The sequence below is a fragment of the Martes martes genome (assembly GCF_963455335.1).
Source record: "Martes martes genome assembly, chromosome: 4".
In the NCBI taxonomy this organism is placed as follows: Eukaryota; Metazoa; Chordata; class Mammalia; order Carnivora; family Mustelidae; genus Martes; species Martes martes.
The window spans coordinates 8461420-8483066 of NC_137891.1; the positions used below are offsets into that span (position 1 = coordinate 8461420).

At 51.7% G+C, this 21647-nt stretch overlaps 1 protein-coding gene across 1 annotated transcript in view; it reads left to right on the top strand.

Moving 5' to 3' along the window:
* Positions 1 to 21647, top strand: part of ST3GAL1 (ST3 beta-galactoside alpha-2,3-sialyltransferase 1) — a 67743-nt gene that overhangs the window by 17451 nt on the left and 28645 nt on the right. The window contains exon 2 of the mRNA XM_080800961.1: positions 15792 to 15846. The gene's annotated coding sequence lies outside the window, so the exon portion shown is untranslated. The remainder of the gene's footprint in view (positions 1 to 15791; positions 15847 to 21647) is intronic.

A 21647-nucleotide genomic window follows, 5' to 3' on the forward strand; every position in this document is an offset into this window, starting at 1 on the left:
TGGGGTGTTGGGGGGGACCTCCAGTTCACAGGTGAAACCTGATCTCCTCGGGGCTGACCAGCGAGACCTGCAGCCGAGAGTGACTCTCTGATGTGGATTGGAACCCAGACTTTTGGATGCCAGCACATGGCTCCTGGGCCAGCTGTGCCCTGGGGTAGAGTGCTACAGATCGCGAGGCCTGAGTCCCATTCCCTGCTCCGTCCCTGACCAGCTGTGTGGCCTCGGGCAAGTGGATGACCTCTCTGAGCCGGACCTTCAGCCCTGATGTGTGATATAAGACATTGTGTTACCTTCCCACCGGGAGGGGTATGAGGAGATAGAACCACAGTGAGCCTGGGCCACAGCTTCCCAAGTCCGGGAAGGACCTGTCTATGTTCCTGAGTGACATTGCCACCATCCCACAGACTTTCCAGCTGGGGATCGTGGGCCTGGCGAGGCCTTCAGGGGCATGGGGGTCCAGGACAGTCTTTCCAAGCCGTCATTCCTGGGAGCCATTTGTATTTTTTTAATTTAATTTAATTTAATTTAATTTTTTTTTAATTTAAATTTAATTTAAATATTTTGCTGGTTCTGCACGGTCACACGATCCTTACCTGTTGGTCTTCTTTATTGCTCCCTATTTTCCTCCTTCCCAGAGGCCTAAGCCTCTGGAAGTGAAATCCCCAATCCTGGGAGGCTCTCTCGTTACATACAGCCCTGGGGAGATCACTAGGTCAAGGTTCTGGGGAGATGCCAACCCAGCCAGCCCAGCACTGGGCCGCAAGAGAAAATTTTAAAGGTGCCATTACTGGTTTAGGGTTTGTTTTGTTTTTAATCCTCTTATTTGACTACCATGAAAGTGACCATGACCTCTGAAGAAAATCCTGAAAACAGAGAAAAAGTATAATGGCCCGGAGGAAACAAAACAGAGCAAAACAACAACAACAACAACAACAACAAAAAACAAAAATCGCCCCAGAAAGTACTGATTTTAGCATTTTAGAGTATTTCCTTTCTCTGCATTTTTGGTTCCTATATTGTTAAGACTGTAGTTTTGATTCTGGTATTGTTTCTTTTGTTTGTTTTTTTCCAATTTAACAGTACAGCAGATGTTTCCCCATGTTATTTTAAATTCTTCGGGGGCTTTACTAACGATGGAGACTTCTCCGTCATAGAATGGCCGCTTGAACACACCTCGCTGTTCTTAATTCCCTCCTTAAGGTGGGGCACGCTGGAGCTCTCTCACATTTTGCTGTTAAAAATAACACGGTGATAAACCTCTTTGGGCACAGAACCGTGAGGCAAGCCGTTTCCTGGAGTAGGGATTCCTGGAGGGGAATTGCAGAGTGGAAGCAAAGTTATTGTTTGAGGCCTTCGATGCCCCACACGAATGTCCTTTCCTTCTGGACAGAAGGCTATGACCCCGCACAGCTGGTAGGAGCAAGGCCTCCTCTGCAGGGGGCGGGGGGGGGGTCTCTTGTTGCCCCTGGAGCGGGGTCAGAATCCAAGAGCTCCCAGGGAAGGTTCCAGGTGGGCCAGGCTCAACCTCTTTTCTTGAAGCCGTGCTGGGCGTCTAGGGGTGTCATGGTGGTCTAGGTTAAGTTCTGCCTGAAGCTGGGACGACCCGTAGGACATGCAGGATGTGGCATGCACACCTCTGCCGCCGGCTCCTTCTGGGCCCTCCTCTTCCCTCTTCATCACTGGCCTCTGCACCTCTGACCGAGAATGCGGTTCGTGCTTTGCTGATTCCCTGGAGCACCTCGGACCGCAGCGGCTTCATCCGCGTGGCTCCCTGCCTCGGTCCTCCCGGCCGGCGGGTTACGGGGCCCATGGCAGGTGTTCAGTGCAGACGTGTTGGATGAATGAATGCTGAGTGGGGGCGAATGGAAAGAGCTTCTCGCAGGTCCCACAGCAGGACTGCTGGGAGTAGCGACTCTTGCCTGCATTCCTTTCTCCAGTTCTTCATCTGTGCTCGCATCCAATCCCGGACTCCCCCCGGGCCGTCCTGTTCATCAGCCCCTTTCCTGACTCTTGTCACCTTGACATTATAACAGAAACAGTTCCCTCATTTTTTAAAAAAAATTTCTATGAGCCGGGATTTTTCTTCCTCTCGCACATATAAGAACATTCTGGAAGGCACTCCATACTTTCCTTGATAACTTTGGACGGCTCTGGTGTTCGCCTTGGAGTAGTGTTGCTGGGGCATGGAGCCTGCCTATATGTCACTTGCCCCAGTACTTCTGGTGGTTCCTCGTAGGGCTGACAAGTCTACTTTGCCATTAGCACAGCATGAGGTTCTGGGTCTACACGTACCCCGGACACTTGGCTTCATGGTGCCTGAGAATTTGTGCCAGGCTCATCAGGGTCCAGGGCGGCCTCCTCTTGTTTGCATGTGCATTTCTTGGATCGCTAAGGAGGCTCCGGCCTTCTGTGCCTGTCCTGCCCTCCCCAACCCCAGGCTCTCTCCCTCTTCTGCATATCCTTCAAGAGAAAGATAGATGTCTGCCCCTTCAGCAGGCTCTGGTCCCAGGCCTCTGCTTTCTGCTCCCCACGCTGCCCTTCCCGAAGAGCAAGATAAAGTCGTGAGTACAAATCCAGTTCTAGGGTCTCACATCACCAGGATCAAAGTCTGCTCCAGCATCCTACGGGCTGTGCAACTTCCTCCAAGGGCCTTAACCTCTCTGAGCCTTAGAGTCCTCCCTTGCAAACCAGGTATGAGAAACAGCACTTCCTGGGAGAGTTCTTTGGAGAATTTGGGGAGATTATTTATGCGCTGTGTTTGGCCCCTCTTACGGCTGAGTGCCGGGTGGCTGTGGGGTCCCAGAGCCCTTGTGATCCTGTGTTGTCATTACCTGCTTCCTCTCCTGGCCTCCGCAGCCGGGGAGGACTGCCGGGTGGGGCTGCTTTTGCCACATCTTGTGTTTTTCAGTTCCCAGCAGTGCTGGGCCAACAGCAAGACAGTAATGATAGGTTGGTCTAGATGCCATTTTAAAGTCCCTTCCAACCCTGAAATTGTACGATCAGGAAATTGCCTGGGGAAAAAGTCCTCCTTCCTTAGGTTTCTCCATGGGGCTAGATTACACACTGCAGGTCATTAGGGAGGGCGGTGTGAGCTCTGTGTGGCCCGATGGCTGCTCAGTACCCTCCAAGAGCTATCATCTTTCCGCTGACCGGATCGGAATCCTGGCAAAGGCAGGGCCTCTCCCTTCACAGAGTCATGAGCGGCAGCCCTCCACTCCCTACCCCAGGGAATGGCAGGGCGGCCTCTAGTGGCGTGTGAATATCAGGAAAGTCATGGAAAGCCAGAGCAGAGGGGGCCCTTAGAATATCTAGTCCAGGGGTCACCGTCTCCTGGGTCTACAGGGGCCTTGTGGGGAGTGCAGGTGTGATAAAGAGGCCTGGGTCAGCACTAGGGAATAGTGGAGTCTGCAGCAGACCGGCAGACTGACCAGGTCCTGACCAAAGGAGATGGCTGTTGCCTAGCCCCGGGGGAATGTGAGCCCCGGGTTCCTGGATCATCTGTTCCTCTAGCAAAGGAAGCCAGAGGTTCAGATTTTCATGTGAAGTTTTCTGATTTTAAAAGTGTTAGCTAATTCAGAGTTTTGGCACAGACAAAACAGGCCCATGAGGCAGCAGTTTCAACCCCCTCTGATTTAACACCAGCTTTGACAGATCGGGAAACCAAGGCTAAGAATTCGGGAACTTGTCAAGGGTCCCCCAGGGACTGGTGACCCAAAGTGCTTTGTGGCTTAGTATAGGCATGTTGTCCACCACCCTGAGGGGCTCCTTGGTGTTACCTTTCTGCGAAGTAGAAACTAAAGCCCAGAGAGGGTTAGGGCCTTTCTCTAAGTCACACATCTTTGTAAGGACAGAGTCGGGAGGAGGGCTGGGGCTTCTGAGCCTTCCTGCATGGGACTGCCCAGCTACTGTTCTGCCAGAAGTGACCCTGGAATGGTTTCAGCAAAAGCCTGGCTGGGAGCTTGGCACAGGGTACATTCTGAGTGGCAGCCAGTCCACAGGAAGTGGCAGGCCCACCCGTGGCCAGTAATGGCGAGGCCCGCTGCTGCCGGGAGGGCAGCTTGTGGGCAGTCTGTAGGCTCGCTGAGCTAATAAATCTCAGCCCGATGGTGCAGAGAACACCTTTGGCCTCTTGCCAGAGGGTCCCGCCCACTGAGTGTGTGGAGTCTGATTGAAGGACGTGTCCTTACCCTTGAACCAGCGTTCTTTAAAGAGACTGCCTGTGACATCTCAGACCGAGTGGGGGATGTTTATTCTTCTTTGTGGTCAACCTCGTGGCCTAGGAAAATGAACCTGGGCTTGAAATTACGAGAGTCTGAGCTGCCCCGGTTCATGATGTCCTAGCTGGGACACTGGATTGCCATTTTAGTAATTGTGCTGCTAGCCTTCACAGAGCTATTTATTGTGAGAGTGTATCCTGGCAGATGGATCCAGATTGCCAAAGAAAATGCTAGAGAAATGGGAATTACTTTTGGCCTTAAATTCCTCTTGAACTAGAGCAGGAATGTTAGGGAGGGGTCGGCATTCAGCAGGTGCAAAGGCCCTGAGGCAGGAATGAGCTTGGAGAATTCAAGACCAGATGTGGAGTTAGTAGGATTAGAACAGAGAGAACAAGAGAGAATGTGGGAGGCAAAGCAGAAAGAGGTGGCCCAGGGAGGCAAAGCAGGGGGTGGTCTCTGGAGGGTGGGCCAGCTGGCTGGTAGTGTCTTGTGGGAAGGTTTTCTTCCCCAAGCTGGTGGGGGAAGAACTCATCCCTCAGAGGTGTATATTTCTACCAAGGCCTGCTTGGCAGGAGAACAGAGAGTTCCAGACAATGGAGACAACAGTAGGCCGAGGGAGAGGATTACCCTGAAAGACATGGGGTCTGCTCTGTACACCATGCTGATGACACGATAGACAGCCAGGGTATGTGGTTCTGGGGCACTCTGAGCTTCCTGGTGACCCCGAAACCACAGCAAAGCACACCCATTCCCCATTGCCTGGGAGCATGCTACATCTGGTGGGAGAGAGACAGAAGGACGAACGATCGGTCGGTCAGTCCTGTGGTTCCTTCTTCAACCCCTGAGATTCGAATAGGGAAGAAATGACATCTCTTTGTCCTGTGTATCACTTCGATGATCAGTGACCTGGAGCCACTCTTTATAGCTAGTTGGTCGCTGGCATTTCTTCTCAGTTGATTTGCTTTTTTTGTTGTTTCCCATTTTTAGAAATTAAGTGTGTGTGTGTGTCCTTATTTTATAAGTGCTCTTTATACATTATGGCTACTAGGTGCCTGGCATGCTGCAAATCTGCTTCTTGGTTCACCTTGATTTTTCACTGTCGCTCAGGATATTTGATTCCATCCAGCTGGCGCCAGACACCTATTTCCTTGAGGGTTGGTAGTGGATACTTAAGGCTTTGAGAACCACAGCCTTTGTGTCACAGCTACTCGCCTGTCATCGTAGCCCAAAAGCCACTGCAGGCAGTATGGAAATAAATGCACACAACTCTGTTCCAGTAAAACTTTATTTGCAAAAATCAGGGGCCGGACTCTAGTTTCCCAGCTCCTGCTTTAGGAAAGTTTGCACTTCTGATGTGTTCTGTCTTTTCCTTTATGTAAATACGGAATTTTATGCTCAAAAGAGGACTTTCCCACTCCAAGATTAAGTGGGGAAGGGGGGAAAGCTAGAATAAGAAAAAAGTACTCAAAAGTGGCGTGAGCAAAATGCCCCCATGAGTGATTAATTCTGCCAGTTGGTTCTAGACGGGGCATCCTGGACGTGCCGCCGCGGCCCTGCGCCTTGGTGGGTCCCAAGTCCCTCGCAGAAGAAGTGAGGGAGGGCGCTGCTGCAGGGAGAGGCACAGGACTGGGTCAAGGCCAGAGGCATCGGGACGCCGAACACGGTGGCCCAGAGTGAAGGGTGGCATTCCAGAGGGGTTTCCTCTGCACTGTGCCCTCCTCTCTGACCTCTGTTCTCACTGCTGACCTTGAAAGATATGTTCTCGGGAGACACTTGAAAGACCTGTGCAGTCCAGCTAGTCCTGGGCAGCCCCCATGGGACCCCAAGGGAGGATCCCCCAACTTCCACGGAAGCCACCAGTCCCCTTTGCACCCCCCCAGCTCTGGACCCTTCCATGGACCGGGCTGTCAGCTTAATGTTAAAGAGTCGCATGTGAATTTTATACCAAGCCAGAGGAGACTGACTGACCCCTCGGGCCTCTTCTGATCCTTTCTCACAGGTGTGCTTATACCCAGTGCGACATGTAGGATGCAGCTTGTCTGTCAAAATTTTTAATTAAAAACTCATAAACCCCACCTAGTGTTGCAAAGGGCAAACGGAGAGCTGGATTTCCTTCTCTGGGTCTGCGCGTCCAGTGGCTTTTCTCCTTCTTCCCTTCTGCTTCCCTCCCACCCCCTTGGCTTGCTTAGCCTCAGGGCCCCCTGCAGATGCGAGGCTTGGGCTGAGTCTCCAAGGACGCACAGACAGACTCTTCACCTTTCTGAACCTCAGTGGGTGCTCCCTAAGAGTTCAGGTGGTCCTGTGGAACTCTCAAGGTCTGGAGCCAAAGGGGAGGGAGATGAATGGATGGCGTGTGTCACTCCCAGCCTCAGCCCCAGAACCTGGCAATCTGGATTCAGGCACTGACTCTTCTACCTTCTGGCTGTGTGACCTTGGACCAGTGACTTCCCCTCTCTGTACTTGCCTAGGTATGGGGTGCCACTAGGCCCGTAATGCTAGGTTGTTTGCGGGATGAGATGGCTTAGTCCACATCAGGGGTTTGTAACAGTGCACGTGTGCCTGATTAGTGAATGGCAGCTGTTGGATGTGACCTGCTGGGCACATAGTAGCTGTTCACTAAAGACAGTCGCCCTTCTGTATTATCAGATGTGCTGGGACGTTTCCAGATACTCATCATTGCTACCTCCCCAAGGATTTCCGATCCCTTGTGCATCCACCTCTGCATACCCCCAGATAACCTTGCTTCTCTGTCCTTAGTAGGCTTTGGCTCGATGAGAATTTCCAGACTGTGTCTGCTGATCTTTTAAAACCCCTGAGATGAGTATTTACTGCCAGAATGGGCAAGTGTATCACAAGGATTTAATTCGGGCATGGGATAATCATGCTGGAGGCTGAAGGAGGAAGAACGGCAAGGTTTTCCTTCCTTGCCCTCGATCTGCTCTGGCCACAAGCCCCTCTGTTGATTACTTAAAATCATGTTTGAAAAGGTCACTGGTTATTATGGAAGAATTGCCCAGCGTAAGGACTTAGGGAGAAAGAGCCAAAGCCTGGCCTCCTCAGAGTCCTCCTCCGTCCCCTGTCTTCCTCATGAGGGATTTCACCCTGTGTCCCCAAGCTGCTCCCAGCCACGGTGGCCACTCCGGGTGGAGGAGGACCCCCCATCCCCCTGATCCGGGCCCAGGCCCACGACGCTGTCAGTGGTGGTGAGGTCAGACACCTGTGCCAAGTCCCAGAGCCGCCTTCACTCCATTCTCTCATGGCTACTGGTGTGCCCATTTTCCAGAGGAGGATACTGAGGCTCCTGACCCTCTCGGCACTGGTCTCAGGTTGCCTGGTGAGCAGGTGGCAGGAGGTACAGCTAGCTGCCTTCTGAGAGCCTTGGGCCCCTCCAAAAGTCCACCCTCTGCCTCAGCTCGTCTCTGACGACCTCCCGCCAATCTTGCCAATGCCTCCTGCCGCTGGGTCTCATTTGATGTGGGATGAAATGAAAGACGATGAAATATTTATCGGCCTTGTGTCTGATGGGCACCTTCCCGGGAAAGCACAGAGAAGCAAGCAGTTTGGAACATGAAGCTGGTGCTCAAAAGGCTGCTCTTCGGTTCATTCGAGAAGCTTGATCTCTGGTATTGAAAACCCGACGTGAGACGTGGTCTTGACCTGGGAGCTCGGGTGGGAACAGGTGTGTTGCCCGGCTTCCCAAGGATGGCGCCAACCCTGAGGAAGTGACTGGGAAAGGGAATCTGGAAGAGTCACCTCTGCCCATTTGCTGGCTGACAGGTCCCCGCGCTCCCGGGCTGACATGATCAGGTCCCGCTTCGCTGTCTGACCTCGTCTTGTAAAATCACCCCTTCGCTGGGCACGCTCGCGCTGCACTGGGCTCCGTGCTGAGGACAACCCACTTGTCTCTGCCCTTTGATCTCGCTCTGCCTCTCCCCTTGTCCTGAACTCTGCTTCCCTCACCCCTGTCTTTGTATGGGTGACTCATTTGGTGGCTCGACTGAGCAGTCACGCCAGGGCCGCCTCCAAACAGGGCTATCGTTCAGTCTCCCTGCCCACTTTTTTCTCTGCAGAAGTGTTCGCCATGCTCTGCTATTTGATTTGATGTATGAGCTTCAAGAGGAGGGGACCTTGGCTGGTTAGTGAATGTTCACCATTGTATCACCAGGATCTAAACAGAGCCTGGCACATTCTGGGCCCCGAGGAGTCCTTGTTAAATGACTGGTGGCCCCTGGTTGCTCATTCATGTGGAGCCAAGGGTTTGGACCAGGGGGTTGCTGAAGACATTCCTTGCTCTTGAAGAGTTCTCTGCACTTGAGAGCATTTCATTCCTGAGGATTTCTCTAACTGGCAGTCACTGCTCAGACGAGCCTCACGCAGGGATCTCTGTACCTGGCTAGCAGAGCCTGAGGCAGGTATTTGGTGTGTGTGGATTACTAAGGAGGTGCTCCAGGAGAATGGGGCAGGGGTGAGGGAGACGGGGTGGGCAGGGGGAGGAGAGAAGCTAAGCAGGGATGTGCTTCCAGCTATAGTCAACCCTCAGCTGACTCCACGGGAACCCGGAACACAAAGCGTGCCCGTGACAGGGTTGGCTTCACACGGAGGCAAAGGATGTCAGCATCATGTAATCCCAGGCACCTCAATCATTCCTGGGGGTGATAGGGGCCAGGCTGTGGGCTCCTTCCCTGCAAGGCAGTTCCTGTCTAGCCAGGGCAGTCCTCTGGAGCCAAAAGCCACAGCAGCTAAGGGGGGAACGGCCATTCAGGCTGGGCGCCAACAGCATCTCTCTTCTCCAGGGACCCGGAGCCTTCCAAGTAGCCTACCCCAGCTAAGAAAATGAAAACCTGAAACCTGCCTCTCCAGGTGAAGGTCCGTAGGTCACTGGGAGTAATCTGCTACCTAAGGAAAGCCCAGCAGTTCTTGGTTACCAATGCCTGCCCCACTGTGCCACTCAGGTTTCCTGCTCATCCTCCGGGCCAGCCTTCTTTTCCAGAGAGGAGAAAAAGGAATGGAGTTGCTTTCCATAGCGTCCCTACTGTGTGCCAGAGACTGTTCTGGGAGTTTTGCACGTGTCACCTCGCTTAACCCTCTCAAGAACCCTGTGAGGTGGGTCTCACGATGCCGGTGTCTGCAAAGTGTCAGCTCTGGCTCTTGAGGCCCAACGCCTTGCCCAGGGCCTCACGACTCGAAGGTGGCCTGGGGAGAATCTCGCCCATGTCTTCTGTCCCAAAGCCTGTGATCTTCCTTCTCTCCATGCTGCCTCTGTGAGCTTGGGTAGCTGGAGATGAGGCATCCCTTTGCCTATGATCTTCGAAGGCTCCCACTTGCCTTTGGGGTAAGGCCGGACCTCTGGGCCCGGCTTCCTACTGTGCCCCTCTGTGTTTTGCTACCTTCCTTCCTGTTCCGTCGCACCCCTGGTATTGCCCGCCACCCTCCCTGCGGTGTGAAGGGGGAATTGGCATTTGCTCGGGGCCTAAAAATGTTAGCTCTTGTTTGGGGAGCCCTTCCCACAGGGCCAGACTAGATATGGGTTGTTTGTTGTATGGGTTATTTTGTGGAATCCTCACAAGAACCCACAAGGTCAGCCATTTTTCTGTTCTTAGAGATGAGGAAGAGGAACTTGAAGAGGAGAAGTAACTTGCTCACGTTCTCGTAGCCAGTACGTGGTAGGAGGAAGGATGGAACCCCACACCCTGTGCTCATATTTCCTAGACCAGGTCTTGCCAAGAGAACCTCCCCAGTGATGGGAATGGTCCCTATATGTACTGTCCAAACCCATAGCCACCAACCACCTAAAGCCTTTAAGTGCTAGAAATTTGGTTGATACAACTGAGGAGCTATATTTTACATTGTATTTAATTTTAATCAAAAGTTGTCACATGTGGCCAGTGGCCGTGCAGGACTGAGGAAATCTTGAGGTGTTACTCTACTTGCTAGCTGGGAGAGTGGTCATGAGACTAGCTAGCAATTAGCCTGATGGCAGATGCTGGCAGAAAACATGAGTTTCCTGGGTCAGAGACAAAGGACTTTATCATTCCCAGCACAGCTGGGCAGCCCGCGCTTCATGTTTGCATCATTTCGACTTGTACCCCATGTCCCGTGGCTTTGCTTCACAGCTGAAGGACTGTGGTCTTTTATAATGGACCACAAGCAGACTTCCCCAGCTTTTCCCTGGAGGGGGACATTATGATCCTAGATGGCAAGCAGATCCGAATTCTGCTCCAGGGGGACCCACTACCTCTACTTTCTGTGCTCTCTACATCTTGGAGTTGGCCTCAGTTTTCCCCGTTTTTCAGATGAACGAAGCTTCCTTCAGTTACGCTCCCTGAAAGTTGAAATTGTGAACTGTTCTACCTGTCACTCGGTGTCAGTTCTGCCCCATACCCTGCAAAATAAAAATGAAAACAAAAACTTGAGACCTTTGTCCTCTTGAATCCTTTTCAAAACTTTACCCTCCAAGATTCTGGAATTCTTTTTCTTTTCTGCCTTATCGTCTTCTTCCCATATTTCTAGAGCCAGCGTGGGGTCGCCTCCTCCCTGAAGCCCCCTCCCTGTTTGGCACGGTCTGTTTCTTCTCTAAAATAGAGCCTCCAGTCTCATTTTCCTGACTGGCAGCTCTGGAAGGCAGAGCCTTACCTTCCTGTGCTGAATTTCCTCACACAGTGCCTGTTGGAAGGTTTGGGGGAAAGTGGACCAACAAACAGGGACCCCCCCCAAAAAAAAACAAATCTTGCAACCACTAACCCCTACTTTGTGCCCTGAACTGTATTCACAGCACATTACCCCACTGCCCACTCCAGGAGCCAGGGGTGTGAATAGGACTGAGTTTCCCAGAAAGAGAAGGGGGTGTTTTGAAGTGACTCAAAGGAAAGCTTGTTGAATTATGGAGTTTTGGTAAATCTACCCACAAGGATAGAGAAACTTGACATTTGCCTTCCTAGGCAGCATGAAGAATGAGTCTCATTTCATCATCAGTGAGCAAGAGGCAGTGGAATGTTGCCTCAGTTGGTCTCAGGAGATCAAGGTTCTAGTCCAAGTTCTGATGCTAACCAGCTGTGTGACCTTGGGAAAGACACTCCCCCTTCCGGGCCTCAGTTTCTCCTCTGTGAAGTGGGACAGGAATGGGAGAAGGGGAACCAGCCCCTCAAGGTACCTTCTTCCCCCCCTTCTCTGTAGACCGTGCTTCCACAGCTCTGGGCCTAGGGGAGCCCATCTTCCCCTTCACAAGAATCAAGTGCCTCCTGCCTCCTCGCTCATCCTACTTCCTGCTGCCTCCCCGAGCAGGACCAGCCTCTGACCCTCCTCCTGTAAAATGTGGACCTCCACACTGACTGGCCGAGGGAGCACTAGCTATAAGATAGGCTGAAAAAGGAGCGCTTGATTTGAACTCTTACAGCTTCAACACATCGCATCATCATCCTAGGTGGCAACCATGGGCATAGTAGGCCTTTACTATGTTAGGCACCACGCTGAGAACTTCATATCACCTCTCGGGGAATCCTTGCAAGAACCCAGAATGCAGTGCTGTTATGATCCCTATTTTCACAGATGAAGAAATCGAGGCCCAGAAAAATGAAAGCCATGGGGAGCTGGTGAAGGACAGAGCTGGTTCTGGAAGTCAGATCTTCTGAGCATCTACTTCATTCTTACAGACAGAATGTGGGCTGGTTGGTTGGTTGGTTGGTTGGAGATAGGATCATTACAAAATGAGCCCTACTTGTGTCCACTCTGCTGCATAACAAATGATCCCCAAATCTCAGTGACTTACCATAAATGTGTAATTCTTTTTCGTATGACATGTAAACTGTGGGCCAAGTGCAGGCCAATGATGTGCCTTGAGTCATCTCTAAGGCCCAGGCTAAAGGGAATCATTATCTAGGACATCCCACACTTATGCCAGAGCTGGAAAATCCCCATTAAAAAAAACCCCACATAATCAAATTTAAATCTTCTGCTTAGAGATGGTACATATTGTACCTGTTCACATCCTGCTGGGCAAAGAAAGAGACAGGGCCCAAGCCAACATCAGTGGAGCAGGGAGGGATAGCTCTCTCACAGTGACAGGGAAGGGGCAGGGAGGGGGAAACTACACAGTTGCATAATGCAGTCGGCCATAAAGTGCTAGATTCTGCAGCCAGATGCATAGGTCTGACCCCCTGGGTCTACCACTTAGGAACTGCTTGGCCTTCAGGAAGGTACGTCTCCTCCTGATGGCTCAGTCTCTTCATCTGTAAAATGGGGATGGTAATTACAGCACTGTGTCAGTCTCCTGGGGCTTCCATCCCAAAGTTCTACAGCTGGGTGACTTAGAAAACAGAAGCTTATTTACTCCCAGTCCTGGAGGCCGGAAGTCCAAGGTCAAGGTGCTGTCCAAGTTGGTGTCTCCTGAGACTTCTCTTCCTGGCTTGCAGACCGCTACCTTCCCGCTGTGTCCTCGCTGGCCTTTCTTGCATGGGTGCGCTCTGAGTGCTCTTCTGTGTCTCTTCTTTTTCTTACAAGGCTGCCGGTCTGTGGGCTTAGGATCCCCCTTATGACTTCATCAAACCTCAGTTACCTCCCCATGGGCTCTGTCTCCAAATACAGTGATGTTGGGGAGTAGGGCTTCACAAGGACACGCTGAACAGAAGCTAGGCTGCTCTTAGTGCTTGGTTGTAGCTTGTACCACATTAGACTTGAGTATTTCCCTGCAGTGGTGATTCCTCAAAACATTTATCTCTAAGTCCTTGGCACCTACCCCTTGGTGCAGACCAGGTGCTCAGAAGGTACATTTTTGGAATCCCAAAGCGAAGCAGGAGGCAGTTAAGGGGGACCAACCAGGTTTGGGGAGCCCTGGGCATTGCTAACCTGCTGTGACTTTAGTCACATCACCAGGATCCATTAGTTCCGGACAAGTATTTCGCAATGGCAAGATTTCATTCTCTGTATGGCTGAAGAGTATTCCCTAGTGTGTATGCACCAAGGTAATTGGGCAATATTGAGAACCAAAATGGACTCCAAGAGATCTTTTTACAAAGATGCTGTATGGAAGTCCGAAGTGGCAGTGATTCTCCAGACCCCCTCCCACGCATACTCTCTCCACCAGTAAAGCACTGTGATGACCCCGCCTGACACGGTTGGGGGTGGATGGGCATCAGGAGAACTCACTCCTACTGCCTCGTGTCTGGGAAAGCTTCTGGGTCTTGCTCATGAGTCTGGGTGTTCAGCTCAAATGACCACTCAGAGAGAACAACCAGGCTCAGAACCAGTGGTGGGATTCGGTGGTGACCCTCCAAACTCCCATGTTTGTTTCTTCTTCCCAAACACATCTGGCCTTGCTTAGGAAGGGCTGTGCCTGAGGGTGTTTGTTTAGCAAAGGGATCCATCAGCTAAGGAGAAAAAGATCAGGGACATAGGGACAGCCTGCCTTTCGAAGTCACTGCCTGATGTGGCTCAGCTCAGGTCAACAGTGTCCGGAGGGATGGCACCATGTACACATTCTGGGCCTCCTCCCAGCTCACTGCTAGTTAATTATTGGCATGATGAATAATTCAGTGCATTTGGACTCTCACAGGCTCAAGTTCCTCATCTAGGCAATGGGAGCAAATGACACTTCCCATAAGATGTGTCACATCTGGGCTGGAGTAGATGATGATGATGGTGATGGTGATGATGGTGACGATATGATGATGTTGGTGATATGATGATAGTGATGGTGTTGTGGTGATGATGGTGATGATATGGTGATAATGTTGGTAGAGACAGTGAGGATGATGGTGATGGTAAAGACAGTGATGGCAGTGATGATGATGTTGATGGTGAAGATGATGAGGATGATGATGATGATGATGGTGATGGAGATGATGATGATGATGGTGATGGAGATGATGATGACAATGATGTTGATGATGGTGATAATATGATGATAGTGATGGTGGTGTGATGCTTATGGTGACGATATGGTGATGATGTTGATAGAGACAGTGAGGATGATGGTGTTGGTGAGGATGGTGATGAAGATGATGGTGGTGATGATGATGGTGATGGAGATAATGGTGATGATGGTGATGGAGATGATGATGATTATGGAGATGGTGGTGGTGGTAGTGATGGTGAGGATGGCCGCTTAGCCCTTAGAGAGCGCTTACTATCTGCCAGGCATTCCTTAAACACTTCATATATGTTGACTTTAATTGTCTCAGCAACCTGAGGCACTATCATTCTCCCCACTTTACAGATGACGAGACTGAGGCACACAGAAGATGCGCAGCCAGGAGTGACAGGCTGGTGATCCCCCAGCCATGGCTGTGATGGCGTTGAGGCTCACCCAGTGTTAGTTACACAGGACTGTGTTCCCCTCTATGCTCCCCTGCAGGCAGCAGGAGAGAGGGTGCCTGCAACCCATGCTGCTTATTCTGGAAAGTAATTACTTTAATTAATTAAACTATTTTATACTTCTCAAAAATTTCTCCTTTCATGTTGTTCCCATGGAGATTCGGAGGCAGGCCATCCCATCCTGAACACTGACTCCCTCCTGCTGGCTGGGGTGGCCTCTGTGTAATATTAGCACCCATGGGCCTCTGGGTCATCCATTATTGACGTGCAGAGGTCAGCGAGCTCAGGTCCTCAGGCACAGGTACGCTCAGGTGAGAGGGAGGGAAAGAAGCCCAGGTGGTCTTGACTGTTCAGAAAGTTCTTTTCTTTCCTGCCTTGGCAGCACGCATACTAAAATTGGAATGCTACAGAAACTTTTCTGCATCCCCACTCCCAGGGGGAAAGCATTTTGCATGCCTCACAGGTGACAAGAGCCAAGACAGCAAGCGACTGAAGCTGCTACAAGCTGGGAGTTATTATTCACCCCATGGGTGAGGGGGGGCATTTTCATCTGTCCTTATTACTGTTTAGGAAGCACCCCCCCAGCATCTAGGGGGATAAAAAGGGTAAAACAATAATAGCATCTCCCTAATTCTCAGATTCACGTAACCTCTCCCTTTGCAAAATGCCCAGCTGTCTGATTCCTGCCGGTTAGAATGTTCTAGAATCAGACTCTTGCCCCACCTCTGTGTGATCTGGGACTCGCCACTAGACCTGTTGCAAGTGCACCTGAAAAGTCCTCTGTCCTCTGCCGTTGGGGCAGAATGGCTTCCAGCCCCGGCGCTCTGCTGCTCGCTGCCCCTGAGGCCCAACCAGGGCACTCTGCATGAGCCTCAGTTTCCTTCCCGGTCTGACAGGAGGCTGGAACTGCCTCGGGCTGCCATGAAAGGCGGTGAGTGTGGAGTGGCTAATCCTGCCAGGTGCATGAGGGATCCCTGAATGAGCGCACCCCCACCCCTGGTCTGGATCTCGGGCAGGAAGTGGTCTCAGAGATCAGGCGGTACGAGGTTTTCACTTCAGGGTTTAGAGCACAGAGCCTTGCCACTGGCTCCCCTGACTCTGACCCAGCCTCTGAAGGTAACTATTGTTCTCTCCCCTCAGCAGGGGTCAGACAGGGCTCTGCCCTCAAAAGAGCACTTCCTGTGTACATGGCTGGCGCTCTCTAGGGAGATCTTCATGCCTTCTCGCTGTGGTAAGTCTGAGTATTCTTTTTTTCCTATTTTTCAGATAAAGAAACGGGGTCTCAGAGAGGTTAAGGAATTCCCCCGAGGTGGCACAGCTGGTAAGTGGCAAAGCTGGGATTCTAACCCTGCTCTCTGTGACTTCAGAACCTGTGCTCTTAACCACCGGCTCTCTCTGCCTTGAACTGTGTTGAAATGGTTGTCCCCCTGCCACACAAGTTGGGGAGACCTGTGACCGGGTTTTTGTATCTCTGCTGTGCCTCCTGCGGTACCCAGGACACAGTAGGCTCTCCAGACATCTGGGATGTTTTGAAGGCGGTCCTTTCTAATCCCAGGCGGTGGGGCAATGTTCAGGGGATGGGACGTTCCTCTCACCTTCAGAAAGTTCTGGTTAACCGAGTGCGTTCCCTTTTTGCCACATTCAAACACATCAACAGGTCGCCAACACATATGGCACGAGAAATGCATTCTGTGCCTGATTATAAAGCCTGTCTCATGTCGTACAGGCAGACCGTACGGATAGATTATTTTGACAGTGGACGTATCTTTGTGATTCAGAAAGTAGGACACTTGACTTCTCGGTGGGAAGGGGGTCAGGCAGGTAGCAGAGGTGGAGTCCAGCGTGGGCCTGATGCCAGCTCGGACCCCCAGCGCCCTCCTCCCACATGCCCTTGGGGGCCTGCCGGGGGCTAACCTGCTCCCTCAGCCTGTTCTGCAACCTCACCGTAGCTCGGACCATCCCTGTTTTCTCCTGGTCCCACTGCTTCTCCCGCCCCCTCCCTCCTGTCACTGAGGGTGCCAATCTCCACTTCCTCGTCCTTGAAACCCACTCTGTTGTTTTCACAAGTTTTCCTAGAACCTGTTTCTGAAAACTCTTTGAGAACAAACAACCCTATTTAGTAACGTGACCGCAGATTAACTGCCTGGTTAGGTCTCTGGAGCTCTCAGAGAGCGGAGGGGGTGTGACTTGGCTTTGCAAACTAGCTTCCGGGGTGGTGAGACCCAACAGCCGGCCTGGGGGATCTCCCCCACCACCTCGCCCGGAAAAGCTGTTGAAGTAGCAAGTTTCTGCTTGGGGAAGACTCCAGTTTCAAGAAAATTTGAAAACCGCTGGCTGAAAAAAATGTCCTCGTCCTGAAGTCTGGTCAGCTGGTTCCAGGCATGGCTCTGCCACGTGACGCTACGTGAATTTTTAAAAATATTTATTTTCTATTTTATTTTTTTATTTTGTATTATTATTTTATTTTATTGCATGCATGCATATTTTTCTTTCTTTCTTTTTTTTTTTTTTTTTTTTGCTAAGTGTGTTCCCATTGCTGGGCCTCAGTTTGTCCATCTGTACAGTAGGGATTCTTGGCTGTGGTTTCCCAGCCAGAGCGGCAGTGAGGTTTTGATGATAACTCCCTCAGCCTGTTCTGCAACCTCACCGTGGCTCGGACCATCCCTGTTTTCTCCTGGTCACACAGACGCTCCTGTTCTGAGTTGACAAAGAAAAGCCATCAGGGCAGGGAACTGAGAAGGGGGTGGTATTTGATAAAACAGCCCCATCCTCCGTGGGTACCCTGGTCGGGACAGACCCAGAGCCACACACACACCTGGGGGACACTGAGCCCCTCCGTCCCCATGGCTGACATTCCCCCCTTCCCTGGAACTCACTGCGAGGCTCCAGACTCTCTGGGAACCAGGCCCGTGCCCCCCACCCAGCAGAGCCAGGTGCCCCCATCCCACGCTGTGTGCCCCACATCCTGCCTCGGCCACAGAGGACCAACCCCCCGGGGCAGGACCCACGCCTGCATGCCGCAGCTCTCGGCAGCTGCACAGATGCACAGTGTGGTTTTATGGTATTTTTGGTTTTGTTGTTTTTTCAAAAGCCAACGGAAGTCTGTAAGCCGAGCTCGGCCTTCCCTTCCTGAGGGTGGCTGATCTGCCCAGTTGGAGACAAAGAGGCCCCCAAGACAAGGGCCCGGGTTGAGAGGGCACCTGCCCAGAGCTGCACGCTGCCCTGAGCCGTCTGTGGGCGGGGCTGCCTTGAGGTTCTCAGTGTCACCATCCCATTTCCCACATGAGGACCCCGAGACCCCACAATGATCAAGGACCACCCCCTTCCACCTCTCACTATGCACAAACCCACAGGAACCTCTGCTTTCTGAGCTCTGAGCACTTTCACCCTACCTCCGGCTCGCACATATTGTGGGAGCCCACCGTTGTCCCCCACATGGGGGATGCAGCAGGCAGGGTCATAGGTGACATTTCTGCCCTCCTGGTGCAGGGAGACAAAGCCAGAAAGAAGGAGTTCTGTATACAATGAAGTGTCATCTTGCGATTAAGTCTGTGATGGGAAGTGCAGTCGAGCCTGGGGACAGTGACAGGTATGCTATTTTAGGGTGATCAGGGAAGGCCCCTCCAAGGAGCGTTTTTGGGCAGAACCATAAATACAGCCAGGGAGCAAATGATGTGGATTCTAGGGTAAGAACATTCTACGCAGGAGAGAACAGCATGTGCAAAGGCCCTGGGACCAACATAGCTACCAGCCTCGATTGTCTTCTCCATCTGCCTCCCTCTACGTGTCTGCAGGGGCGAGGCAGGTGGTTGTGCCTGTGTAGCGAGAAAAATCGAACAAAACTGAACGGGGCAGAAGGAAGGTATGTATCTAATAGGAAACTACTTTTCTTGTTCCTTAATCTTTGCACTGTCCACTCTTGGGTGACATTTGAAATAGTTCCATATTTCCAGTTGTTCCTTGCTTTGTATTTTTTCTCAAACCACATGTTTGATCCACACTCTGTTCCACTACTTCAGGCTTGTTTTTCTAAGCCGGGCAGGAGCCTGGATTTCAAAACTAGAGAAATAGAGCAAGAAATTGTCCTGGGGCTGTACCATGGACCTCAATCTGATCTCAGAAGAGGGAAGTCCCATCAGGCAGAGCCTGAGGTGGGGGTGGGGCTAGGGAAAGGGCTGAAGCAGACACACAGGTGTCCTGGCGGGGCCATTAGTGGGCTGTGATCTCGGGCAGACTTGTCCTGCCTAGGGGTTACTTCTGCTGCCATCTGTGAGGATACTGACCCCTGTCTGGCACCTGCTGAAACAGCTCATGGACCAGGTGTGCTGGAAGGAACATATTTGGAGAGTTAGGGACTCCTGGTTCTAGTCTTAGAGCCAACACAGAACTCATACACAATCTTGGGCAAGTCATGTCCCCTCCCTGAGCCTTGGTTTCCCTACCTGAAAAAGGAAACAGAGAGACATGGTCCTCCCTATGTTCCTATGTGATCCTGAAACACCACAAGCCTTTGCCTCCGAGGCAGGCAGCAGCCAGGCACTGAGACAGAGCCTTCCAGCAGCTCCCCTTTGATAATGTAGGCCTGGGGCTCTCAGCAGAGGGATGCCCAATGCTGGGGGCATGACCTTGGCGGTCCTGCCTCAGGCATTCAGTTAAGAGCTTCAAGCAGCCGTCACCTCTCCCTGATCTGGGCTCTGTGGCTGTGACACCAGAAATTCATTTCCAGGAGCAGAGGAATGTCTCTCTTTGCTTGGGGCCCAGAAGAACTTATTAAGTGTTCCATTAACTGAATCTCATTCAGCTGGAAAAAGAATAATCAGAAAGCAGTTCTGCCTGGTTACTGGCCTGTGAACCCCTTGAAAGTTTCCCAGAAGGAACGCTCAAAAAAGCTCCCATACATAAGACAGCCCAGCCCTTCCTGCTCTCTCCCCGAGGAGCAGGCAGCGTGGGGGTCAACCAGCAAGCCCGTCGTGAGTCAGCATCATTGGTGCATCCCTCTGTCCATCTACTCACTAAGCAGCCCCCCATGTGGGTACGGTACCAGAGACCTTGAACTAAACGAGACACAGCCTGTGCTCTCGGTGGCAGGTCAGGCTCCACCTGACCACCTTCCTGGTTTGGTCGAATTCCAGAGAGTTCATGGCTGAGCTGACTCTCAAGGTCACAAAAACGTAAACATTCAGAAAAGTTCTCCCCTCTGTGTTAATCTGTCTTCTACAGTGTCTGCCCCAAATTCATTGGCTTGGCTTTCTTCAATCACATCAAATTCTCCTTTGCTCCCTTCCTTCCAATACATCCTCGTCTCACAAGGATTTGGGGGGAAAGGAAGGGGAGGAATCCAGGGATGCATTCCCGGGCGGGTGGCACCCGAGACACACAGTTCACCTGCTGGGGGACCTGTGGGCCAGAAAAGTTGCTCCATCAGCAAGGACATTATCCTGATGATAAAATACAGCGTTTTATAGCAGACAGTAAGTGAGCCATCTTTTGGTCCCAGAAAGACATTACCTCATGTTTTACAGTCATTTACTGCAGACGCAATGCTGAAGAATGATCCAGATAAAGGACCCGTGGGGCCTTGCATTCTTAGCCTGCCCAGGAAGACACCTGGGAGCGCGCCAGAGACCCGTAGAGTAGTGCTCTTGACAATAGGGTGGTATTGAAAATGCCAGGATTTGAATCCTAGGTCTGTCAACTACTAATCGTGAGATGAGGTAAATTTGCAATTGCTCAATGTCTTTTAGCCTCAGTTTTGTTACCTGTGAAATGGGATAGCACCTACCTTTCAGGTGATTATTCAAGATTATACAAGATCGCTGTTCTAGGAACAGTGGGGAACAGAGTCTGAGTTCAAGGAACCTAGTTGTATACAGAATCTTCTCAGCTGTTCGTAAGTATATCATGTTGGAAAACAGCTGGGCGAAATGCAGAGTGTGACAAACATCATGATTCAGGGGTGCAGATGGTGCAGGGATAGTCTCTCCGAGGAGTTGACTTGGGACCCAGCATCCTAAGTGATGGCTACGCTCCAGCCTGCCCACAGGCCCTGTGCTTGTCGTCTTGCGGAGGGCACACGGCTGGTGAGTAGAGTGACCAAAGAAAAGGCATGGAGAGTGGAGTCAAAGTAGGCAAGGACCAGCTCTAGAAGGATCTTGCAGGCTTGTGGCAAGAGCCTTGGATTTCATTTCTGGCATGAAGGGAACCGCTGGAGACTTTTGGGTAGTGGGAGGCATGCTTGGAGAGGACCATGGGAGGGTCTGGAAAGCTACGGTCCTGACTGAGTTTATCCTGTTCCCCTCTTGCTGACTGAGAAGCTAGCCTGTTGGTGTGTCACGGATCCTGGCAGGTGCCATGAGGCTCCGGGATGTGGGCAGGGGCCGTTGTGAAGAGCGGGGTGGGGCGGACATCTCATGCCTCTCACCCCCGGAGCCAGGGCTCTGAGTGACCCCTTCTAAATTTGGGGGAAGATGACAACTCAGTCAACACTCGCAAATTCAGAGCTCTGGAAGGAGGAAGGAGTGAAGGTTTTGGGGGCTCGCCCCAGGTCATGGCTTATCGGGAGGCCCTCATTTCTCTCTGTCTACTTGTCAAATGGAGAAAATTTGCAGCCAGGCAGAGCTGCGAGCCTCGTAAATACAAGTCGACTCTGAAGACCGTGTGCTTATTATCTGCATTAGCCAGAATATTTTACTTGAGGCAAATTATGCTCAGAGACTGAGCTGGTCTTTGGCAATAATTTAACACAGGTTCACTGCAGGAATGATAATTTATGATAGTAATATTTCACAAGGCAGCAGTCTATAGGATAATGTCTCTTAATAAGCCATTAAAGAGATAACATGCTCCAAACCAATGATCGATTACACTGTTGTTCCAGGCAGAGTAAAGTCCAAATTTAGTTGAGGTGTACCTTTCTGTGAGCTGGGGGTCTATGGGGTCAGTCCCTCCAAGTAAAAGCTGCCGGCTTGGGTCCCTCGATGCTGGGGCACGTAGCTAGCAGGCAACAGGACTGGTGTTGACAGGCAAGTGGGGCGCCGCTGAAGGTTAGTGCCCATGGGGGGGAAGGCTCACCAGGGCAGGAACATGGGCCCTTCTCCGGAGACCGCTGAGCAGTTTACCACC